Raw genomic sequence first — 11,214 nt, forward strand, 5'->3', positions numbered from 1 at the left:
ATAACAACAAAATAAAACAAGACGTGAACAAAAAAATAAGGGACACGAAGATATTTTTGGATATAATTGCAAACTGAAAAATTAAAAAAAAATCCAAAAAGAAAGAACGTGAAGATTTTAAGAACTATCTAACTCTCCTTTTTAAAGAATTCGGAAAATTTAGAAGTTATCTTCAAGCGTAGATTATGAGAAAAAAATATCAAATGTGACGCTTCTAGATTTAGATGGATTAAGAAAAAGATGTGAATCGAAGTTTATTTGATCTTCAAATAAACATGCAAATGATCTTTAAAAAAAATGATAAATATCGTTTATAATCACAATCATAAGAACAAATATGATAAGATTTTTTTTTTTCAAGATCTCAACATGATCTTTAGAAAGAAAATGAGAACAAAGTGAAAAGTTGATGAATAATGGCGGAAATGACAGCAATAAAATAAATAGACAGATTTAAAGAAAAGATAAACAATACAAGAAATGAAAGATAAAATCAATTCTATAGTCGGCCACAAAGATGTAAACCTAGGCTCTGATACCAAATTGATAAGGAAACCCTAATCCTTAGCCCAACGATCCAAGCTTTTGTTTTTGCAAAAACCCTTGAATCCAAGTAATTAACACCTCCTTATACGAAATTTGGATCAACCAAGAGATAAGGCTAGAATTAGATTACCTCTTACAATCGAAGATCTAGAAGCAAGATTTGAAATCTTGTTCTAAATTAAGTCACTTCCCAATCTAACTTGATCAAGGCTTCATCGGGTGCAATTCTACCACAAGAATTGCTTGAAACTTAGAAATTGCAAATATGATGCTCGGATTTCTAAGGAAAACGTCTTAATTTGAGATCTGAATTACATTCATCCACGAATCTGATTTTTACATAACATATTGTGGGTATTTATGGTCTCCCAACAAAAGACGTTTGTGGCTGAAATTCAATCCCGATCCCCTTTAATCTCCACAAAAGATGAAGTCAATTTTGACCATTGCAAAATGAAAACGAAAAAAACAATAAAATCTTATAACAAATGTTGATAGGTTTGAGTGGCAAAAAAAAAAAAAAAAAAATTAAAATCTATTGGGCTTCACTCGTGTAGGTTCAGACCCTGTTGATGACATTTTAAAGTTTTTCAACTTCAACCGTGCAAATATTCAATTGTCCTTCGTTAATCGTATCAGCTTCTAATTCTACAAATGTTTGTTGAATCTTCTTTGCTCGAGTTGGAACATTTGGAACACCGTGATTCTTATCAGTTACTCAGGTTTTTCAGCACGTGCTTCAAACGTCTCGAATTAGGGTTTCGATTTTAAGCACTTTTTTACTCTTTTATACACTTTGTTACTTCAAAATTCTATTCTAAATCATCAAGCTTGATCATTCTCCACAAAAATTTCAAAAAACATGGAACAATACTCGGTTTTTTTAGAATGTGCTTCAAACGTCCCGGTTGGGGTTTACAAATTAGGGTTCAATTTTAAGCACTTTTTTTACTTTTTTACACACGTTGTTTCTTTGACATTCTATTCTAAATCATCATGCCTAATCATTCCCCACAAAAATTTTGAAAAACATCGAACGTTACTTGGTTTTTTTTGCACGTGCTTCAAACGTCCCGGATTAGGGTTACATTTTAAGCAATTTTTTACTCTTTGATACACTCCGTTACTTCAAAATTCTATTCTAAATGATCAAGCTTGATCATTCTCTACTAAAATTTCGAAAAACATGGACAGTTACTCGGTTTTTTTAGAACGTGCTTCGAACGTCCCATATTGGGGTTTCCAAATTATGGTTTTGATTTTAAGCACTTTTTTACTTTTTTATACACTCCATTTCTTCGAAATTCCATTCTAAATAATCAAGCTGCATCATTTCGCACAAAAATTTTAAAAAACATCGAAGTTACTCGATTTTTTTAACACGAGCTTCAAATTTCCCGAATTAGGGTTTCTATTTTAAGCACTCATTTACTGTTTTATACACTCCGTTTCTTCGACATTATATTCTAAATCATCAAGCCTAATCATTCCCCACAAAATTTTCTAAAACATGGAAAGTTACTCGGTTTTTTTAGAACTTAATTCAAACGTCTCGGATTGGAGATTCCAAATTAGGGTTTCGATTTTAAGCACTTTTTTACTGGTTTATACACTCCGTTTCTTCGACATTCTATTCTAAATTATCATGCCTAATCATTCCCCACAAAATTTCGAAAAACATCGAACATTACTTAGTTTTTTTAGCACGTGCTTCAAACGTCCCGGATTAGGGTTTCCAAATTATGGTTCTTATTTTAAGCACTTTTTTACTATTATACACTACAATTTATCGACATTCTATTCTAAATCATTAAGCCTAATCATTCCCCACAAAAATATTGAAAAACGTCGACCGTTACTCGGTTTTTTTAAAACGTGCTTCAAACGTCCTCAATTAGGTTATCCAAATTAGGGTTTCAATTTTAAGCACTCTTTTAGTGTTTTACACACTCAATTTCTTCGACATTCTATTCTAAATAATCAAGCCACATCATTCCCCAAAAAAATTTTAAAAACATTGACCGTTACTCAATTATTTTAACACGTGCTTCAAACGTCCCAGATTAGGGTTTAAAAATTAAGGTTTCGATTTGAAGCACTCTTTTATTGTTTTATACACTCCCTTTCTTTGACATTCAATTCTAAATCATCAAGCCTGATCATTCACCATAAAAATTTTGGAAAACGTCGATCGTTAAATGGTTGTTTTAGCACGTGCTTCAAACGTTCCGGATTAGGGTTAACAAAATACGGTTCGATTTTAAGCACTGTTTTATACACTCCCTTTCATCAAAATTCTATTCTAAATAATCAAGCTTGATAATTCCCCATAAAAATTTAAAAAAATGTTTACCGTTACTTGGGTTTTTTAGCACGTGCTTCAAACGTACCGGCTTAGGGTTTCAAAATTATGGTTTCAATTTTAAGCACTCGTTTACTGTTTTATACACTCCTTCCTTCGGCATTCTATTCTAAATCATCAAGTCTAATGATTCCCCACAAAAATTTTGAAAAACGTCGACCATTACAAGATTTTCTTAGCACGTGTTTCAAGCGTTCTGGATTAGGATTTCCAAAATAGGGTTCGATTTTAAGCACTCTCTTACTGTTCTATGCACTCCGTTTCATTGAAATTATATTCTAAATTATCAAGCTTGATCATTCCCCGCAAAAATTTCAAAAAACGTCAACCGTTTCTCGGTTTTTCTAGCATGTGCTTCATACGTAATGGATTCGGGTTTCAAAATTAAGGTTTCGATTTTAAGAACTCTTTTACTGTTTTATACACTCCGTTTCATCGAAATTCTATTCTAAAAAATCAAGCTTCATCATTCCGCACAAAAATTTCCAAAAACATCGACCGTTACTCGATTTTTTTAGCACGTGCTTCAAGTTTCCTGGATTACGGTTTCGATTTTAAGAACTTGTTTACTGTTTTATATACTCCGTTTCTTCGACATTCAATTCTAAATCATCAAGCCTGATCATTCCCCATAAAAATTTAGAAAACATGGATAGTTACTTGGTTTTTTTAGAACATGCTTCAAACGTCGCAAGTTGGGGTTTTAAAATTAGGGTCCAATTTTAAACACTCGTTTACCGTTTTATACACTCTGTTGTTTGACATTCTATTCTAAATCATTAAGCCTAATCATTCCCCACAAAAATTTCGAAAACATGGACAATTACTCGATTTTTTTAAAACGTGCTTCAAACGTCTCGGATTGGGGTTTCCAAATTAGGGTTTCGATTTTAACCACTTTTTTATTGTTTTATACACTCCATTTCTTTGACATTCTATTCTAAATTATCATGCCTAATCATTCCCCACAAAATTTTCAAAAAACATCGAACATTACTGAATTTTTTTAGCACGTGCTTCAAATGTCTCAGATTAGTGTTTCCAAAATATGGTTTCGATTATAAGCACTTTTTTACTGTTTTATACACTCCACTTCTTCAACATTCTATTCTTAATCAACAAGCTTGATCATTCCAAATGAATTTTTTTAAAAACATCAACCGTTTCTTGGTTATTTTAGAACGTTCTTCAAACGTCCCGGATAAGGGTTTCCATTTTAAGCACTTTTTTACTCTTTTATACACACTGTTACTTCAAAATTCTATTCAAAATTGATATGAACCAAGAGACATCAAGCATACAATATACTTCAATGAAGATGTGAAGAAAAGTTTGTCAAAATTATCAAAAGATGTTTTAATTCATGTCACATTGAAGAAGAAAGAAGTTTGATTGTTATAAATTTAATCACTACAAGGGGAGTAAGATTCGGATTACCTTGTTGATCGAATATCTCAAGGCAAGAACATTGTCTGAGATTCGAATCACTCCACAAGCAAGATCGATCATGTTTAGCTTGAATGATTCTTGTTGATCAAATATCTCAAGGCAAGAACACTTGATTGAGATTCTAATCACTCCACAAGCAAGATTGATCATGTCGAGCTTAAATGATTCTACATGCAACCTAAACTATATAGAATTGCAAAGAAACTTAACCATTGGCTAAAGAAGAGCACAAATGCTTCTTTTACTTCTTACAAATACAACATACCTAGCTTTATATAGCCTAAAAAATGAAACTATTAAAGGCATTCCAAGAGTTTGTAACATTCATACTTTATGGCCATAATTAGCCATTATGTCAATGTAACCTAGAGTAAATAAAACGTCTTAAAATACAATAACTCTAAATTACTCTAAATTGTAACCCACCAAAAATTTATAACAATCAAACTTCATTCTTCTTCAATGTGCATGAATTGAAACATCTTTTGATAATTTTGACAACCTTTTCTTTACATCTTCATTGAAGTATATTGTATGATTGATGTCTCTTAGTTCATATAAAAAATCATCAAGCTTCATCTTTCCCCACAAAAATTTCAAAAAATATGGGCAGTTACTCGATTTTTTTAGTTCGTGCCTCAAATGTCCCGAATTAAGGTTTCCATTTTAAGTACCTTTGTACTCTTTTATACACTCTGTTACTTCAAAATTCTATTATAAATCACCAAGCTTGATCATTCCCGACAAAAATTTTGAAAAACATGGACAGTTACTCAATTTTTTTAGAACGTGCTTCTAACGTCCTGGATTCGGGTTAACAAATTAGTGTTTTGATTTTAAGCATTTTTTTTTTTACTGTTTTACACACTCCATTTCTTCGACATTCTATTCTAAATCGTCATGCCTAATGATTCCCCACAAAAATTTCAAAAAACATCAAACGTTACTCGGTTTTTTTGCACGTGCTTCAAGCGTCCCTGATTAGTGTTACATCTTAAGCACTTTTTTACTCTTCTGTACACTCCATTACTTCAAAATTCTATTCTAAATCATCAAGATTGATCATTCCCTAAAAATTTCGAAAAACATGGACAGTTACTCGGTTTTTTTTAGAACGTGGTTCGAACGTCCCAGATTGGGGTTTTCAAATTATGGTTTTGATTTTAAGCACTTCTTTACTGTTTTATACACTCAATTTCTTCGACATTATATTCTAAATCATCAAGCTTGATCATTCTAAACAAAAATTTTGTAAAACATCGACCGTTACTCAGGTTTTTTAGCACGTGCCTCAAACGTCTTGGATTAGGGTTTCTATTTTAAGCACTTTTTTACTCTTTTATACACTCCGTTACTTCAAAATTCTATTATAAATCATCAAGCTTGATCATTCCTCGCAAAATTTTGAAAAACATGGACAGTTACTCGATTTTTTTAGAACGTGCTTCAAATGTCTCAAATTAGGTTTCCAAATTAAGGTTTCGATTTTAAACACTTTTTTAACTGTGTTACACACTCCGTTTCTTCGGCATTCTATTCTAAATCATCATGCCTAATCATTTCCCACAAAAATTTCGAAAAGCATGGACCGTTACCCAGTTTTTTTAACACGTGCTTCAAACGTCCCGGATTAAGGTTTCCAAATTATGGTTTCAATTTTAAGCAGTTTTTTACTATTTGATACTAAGTTGTTTTGTCAACATTCTCTCAAGTTGTTTTGTCAACATTCTCTTCTAAATCATGCATCGTTATCTCACTTGGAATGGAACCAACCAAGTAATTTTCGGAGAGATCTATATTCATCATCAATTCTAGGTTTCCTCCCAAAGTAATAGAAGTCTTGTGATTTGAATGATATTATTTTTTCCAAAATAGCCAAATGATAAATATTTCTTTTCTATCATTCTGCTGAAACGTTTGAGATTTGGCAGGATACTTCCTTCTAATTGGTTATTTGCAAGATCCAAATTAAGTAAATAAAATAGGGAGGAATAGCACTTGATTTTAAGCACTTTTTTACTGTTTTATACACTCGGTTTATTCGACATTCTATTCTAACTATCAAGCCTGATCATTCCCCATAAAAATTTTGAAAAATATTGACCGTGACTCGATTTTTTTAGCATGTGCTTCAAACGTCCCAGATTAGGGTTTCCAAATTAAGGTTTCAATTTTAAGCACTTTTTTACTGTTTTATACACACCATTTCTTTGACATTTTATTCTAAATCATCAAGCTTAATCATAATTATTCACAAAGAAAATTTCGGAAGACATTGACTGTTACTCAGTTTTTTTAGCACATAGTTCAAACGTTCCGGATTAGGGTTTCCAAATTTGAGTTTTGATTTTAAGCACTTTTTTACTGCTTTATGCACTCCGATTCTTATACATTCTATTCTAAATCATCAAGCCTAATCATTCCCCACAAATATTTCGAAAAACATCAACCGTTACTCGATTTTTTTAGCACGTGTTTCAAACGTCCCAGATTAGGGTTCCCAAATTAAAGTTTTGATTTTAAGCACGTTTTTACTGTTTTATACACTCCTTTTCTTCGACATTCTATTCTAAATCATCAAGCCTGATCATTCCCATAAATATTTCGAAAAATGTCAACCGTTATTCGGTATTTTTTAACACGTACTTCAAACGTCCCAGATTAGGGTTCCCAAATTAGAGTTTCGATTTTAAGTACTTTTTTACTGTTTTATACACTCCGTTTCTTCAACATTCCATTCTAAATCATCAAGCCTGATCACTCCTCACAAAAATTTTAAAAAATGTCAAACTTTACTCAATTCTTTTAGCACGTGCTTCAAACGTCCCGGATTAATTAGGGTTTCGATTTTAAGCACTTTTTTACTGTTTTATACACTCCGCTTCTTCGACATTCTATTCTAAATCATCAAGCCTGATCATTCCCCACTAAAATTTCAAAAAACATCGACTGTTACTCAGTTTTTTTAGCACGTGCTTCAAACGTCTCGGATCAGGGTTTTCAAATTAGAGTTTCGATTTTAAGTACTTTTTTACTGTTTTATACACTCCGTTTCTTCAACATAAATCATCAAGCCTGATCATTCTTCACAAAAATTTTAAAAAACGTCAAACTTTACTCGATTCTTTTAGCACGTGCTTCAAACGTCCCGGATTAATTAGGATTTCGATTTTAAGCACTTTTTTACTGTTTTATACACTCCGCTTCTTCGACATTCTATTCTAAATCATCAAGCCCGATCATTTCCCACAAAAATTTTGAAAAACGTCACCCGTGAGTAGTTTTTTTTAGCACGTACTTTAAATGTCCCAGAATAGGGTTGCTAAATTAGGGTTTCGATTATAAGCACATTTTTACTGTGTTATACCTTGTTTCGTCGACATCCTATTCTAAATCATCAAGCCTGATCATTCCCCATAAAAGTTTTGAAAAACGTCGATGGTGAGTAGTTTTTTTAGCACGTGCTTCAAACGTCCCGGGATAGGATTTTCAAATTAGGGTTTCGATTATAAGCATTTTTTTACTATTCTATACACTCCGGTTCTTCGATATTCCATTCTAAATCATCATGCTTGATCATTTCCCACAAAAATTTCAAAAAACATCGACTGTTACTAATTTTTTTTAGCACGTGCATCCAACGTCCCGGATATGGGTTTTCAAATTAGAGTTTCGATTTTAAGCACTTTTTTTTTATTGTTTTATACACCCTGTTTCTTCTACATTCTATTCTAAATCATCAAGCTTGATCATACTCCACTAAACTTTCGAAAAACATCGACCATTACTCAGTTTTTTTAACACGTGCTTCAAACGTCCCAGACTAGGTTTCCAAATTAGAGTTTCGATTTTAAGCACTTTTTTACTTTTTTATACACTCCGCTTCTTCGGCATTCTATTCTAAATTATGAAGCTTGATCATTCCCCACTAAAATTTCAAAAAACATCGACCGTTACTCAGTTTTTTTAAGCACATGCTTCAAATGTCCTAGATTAGGGTTTCCAAATTAGAGTTTCAATTTTAAGCACTTTTTTACTGTTTTATACACTCATTTTCTTCGACATTATATTCTAAATCATCAAGCTTAATTATTGCCCAAGAAAATTTCGGAAAACATCGGCTGTTACTTAGTTTTTTTTAGCACATACTTCAAACGTCCCGGATTAAGGTTTCCAAATTAGAGTTTGATTTTAAGCACTTTTTTACTGTTTTATACACTTCGCTTCTTCGACATTCTATTCTAAATCATCAAGCTTGATCATTCCCCACTAAAATTTCGAAAAACATCGATTGTTACTTAGTTTTTTTTAGCACGTGCTTCAAACGTCCTGGATTAGGGTTTTCAAATTAGTGTTTCGATTTTAAGCACTTTTTTACTGTTTTATACACTCATTTTCTTTGACATTCTATTCTAAATCATCAAGCTTAATTATTCCCCAAGAAAATTTCAAAAAACATCGACTGTTACTCAGTATTTTTTAGCACATACTTCAAATGTCCCGGATTAAGGTTTTCAAATTAGAGTTCGATTTTAAGCACTTTTTTACTATTTTATACACTCATTTTCTTCAACATTCTATTCTAAATCATCAAGCTTAATTTTTTCCCAAGAAAATTTCGAAAAACATCGACCGTTACTCAGTTTTTTTAGTTTGTGCTTCAAACGATCAGATTAGAGTTTCCAAATTAGGGTTACAATTGTAAGTACATTTTTACTGTTTTATACACTTCTTTTGTTCGACATTCTATTCTAAATTATCAAGCCTGATCATTCCCCACAAAAATTCCGAAAAACATCAACTGTTACTCAGTCTTTTTAGTACGTGCTTCAAATGTCCTGAATTAGGGTTTCCAAATTTGGTTACAATTTTTAAGCATTTTTTTACTTTTTTATACACTCCATTTCTTTGACATTCTATTCTACAATCATCAAGCTTATTACCCTAGATAATTTCGAAAAACGTCGACTATTACTCTTTTTTTTTTTTTTAGCATGTACTTCAAACGTGTCTGATTAGGATTTCCAAATTAGGGTTAAGATTTTAAGCACTTTTTTTTATTGTTTTATACCCTCCTTTTCTTTGACATTCTATTCTAAATCATCAAGCTTGATCATTCCCATACATCTATTATTTTACCAATGATTTCGTGGTATCTAAGCAACCCTTAGGGTTTTTAGATTTCATTTGGAGATGGGGGTTTTCTCCCTTCCAAGTGGTGCAAGGTTTTGATGTTTGGGTCATCACATTAGAGAGACCGTTTGTCAACATTGAGAAGTCTGGTTGTCAGGAGAGTAGGAGTATCATTGTCCTTCACTAAAAAGTCACAAGTGAAGCACATGCGCCACAAGACTCTCTATTGTTGCACACTGGCACTTGAGTGTGCATGAAAAAAAAAAATGCTTAGAAAAATTTCTCTATGCATATATAGAAAATAATAAAAAATTTAGAAAAATTGGTGAAAGTCAATTCTGAGGTCAAATTGGTCATTTTGACCCACCTTGCCTAATTAGTGGTCTGTTAGAACCCTAAAGAGGGAGTAAATGAAGAGGGAAAAAAAAAAGGAAAAAAAAGAAGAGAGAGAAAAAAGGTTGGTGTTTTGGAAGTGGGTTAGTGAGAAAGTTGAGATTTGCTCATAAGAGATGTTTAGAAGATTGAGGATATCAAATATGAACTTTCAATTTGTTCCAATCCATCGAGAATCATGAAAGAATGGAAGAATTAAAGGTAACCTTGTTGGGTTATTAGTTTCATTTTTACTCTAAATTCCAGAGTTATTCTTAGAATTAAATTCTGATTCTTAAGTATGTTGTTCTTTGAAAAATTTTGTACAAAATTCATGAAGGAAATCGAGGTTGATTTGGATCAGAAGATGACGTTCTGGAAATTGTCAAGAAACTATATGATCGGTAAGTTTTTAGTTTTGGACGATAGTTGAACTTGTTTAGTTTACACATGACGGAAAATAAATAGAAGATTGTGAATATTTCCAAGAAGAATGGTAACTTAATAACCTTTGGTGTCACGACCCAAATGTTTACAATGATATGTGACTCAAAGCGACAATGTGGATGTAGTGTGAGTGTAAGAAATATTTGAAAAGACATGAATAAAAAATCATTTATTTCAAAAGACGAGAAATTTAATACAATGTAAAAAATCGTGACAAGTTTTGACATTGAAGATACATGAAACTTTGCGAAAGTAAAAAGAAAAGAAAAAAAAGAGACAAGTTTGACGCCTCAGAAAACGTTTTCCTCTGTTGCCATCCACGTATCTCAAACATGCCCTCTCTTGACCCGGCATCACACAATTGAAAAGGAAAATGAACATGGATGAGTATAAAAGTTTTACTCAGTAAGCCACCTACTTGTAGGCTCTCATCGCATATTAGGCGTAACAGATTCCCAGGGTTTCTCATTTGCTCGTTCTAGTCTTGTCCCCTTAAGGCTATTCTGGTCTCCGTCTTTAAATTTTAAACCCTGGGAGTTCCTTATGTCGAGTTGTGAATGACTGGTGACTCTCTGTTAGATTCTACCTCATGCATGGCTCATATGAGATTATATGGTGTCTTACCTAGGGGGTGAACGAACACTTCAATGGGGAGCATGACCACTCCCTTATTTCATCCAACAAATGGGTTGTACGACGTGGATCTCTCGTTTTCCATGCGAAAATGGCTAGGATTGGTCAGGTTTTGATCAAAAACCTATAGTCCCCCACAAACTATTGACACAGTTCACACAACTTGCACCATAAGGACAGTATGATAATTTGTAAGCCATGGTAGTCTGGTAGGCTACAAGTGAAAAGTGAGGTCTAAATTTAGTAACTAGTCAACCTAACCACAAGTCTCT

The sequence above is a fragment of the Cucurbita pepo genome, chromosome 8 (assembly GCF_057944985.1).
Source record: "Cucurbita pepo subsp. pepo isolate OVF chromosome 8, ASM5794498v1, whole genome shotgun sequence".
In the NCBI taxonomy this organism is placed as follows: domain Eukaryota; kingdom Viridiplantae; phylum Streptophyta; class Magnoliopsida; order Cucurbitales; family Cucurbitaceae; genus Cucurbita; species Cucurbita pepo.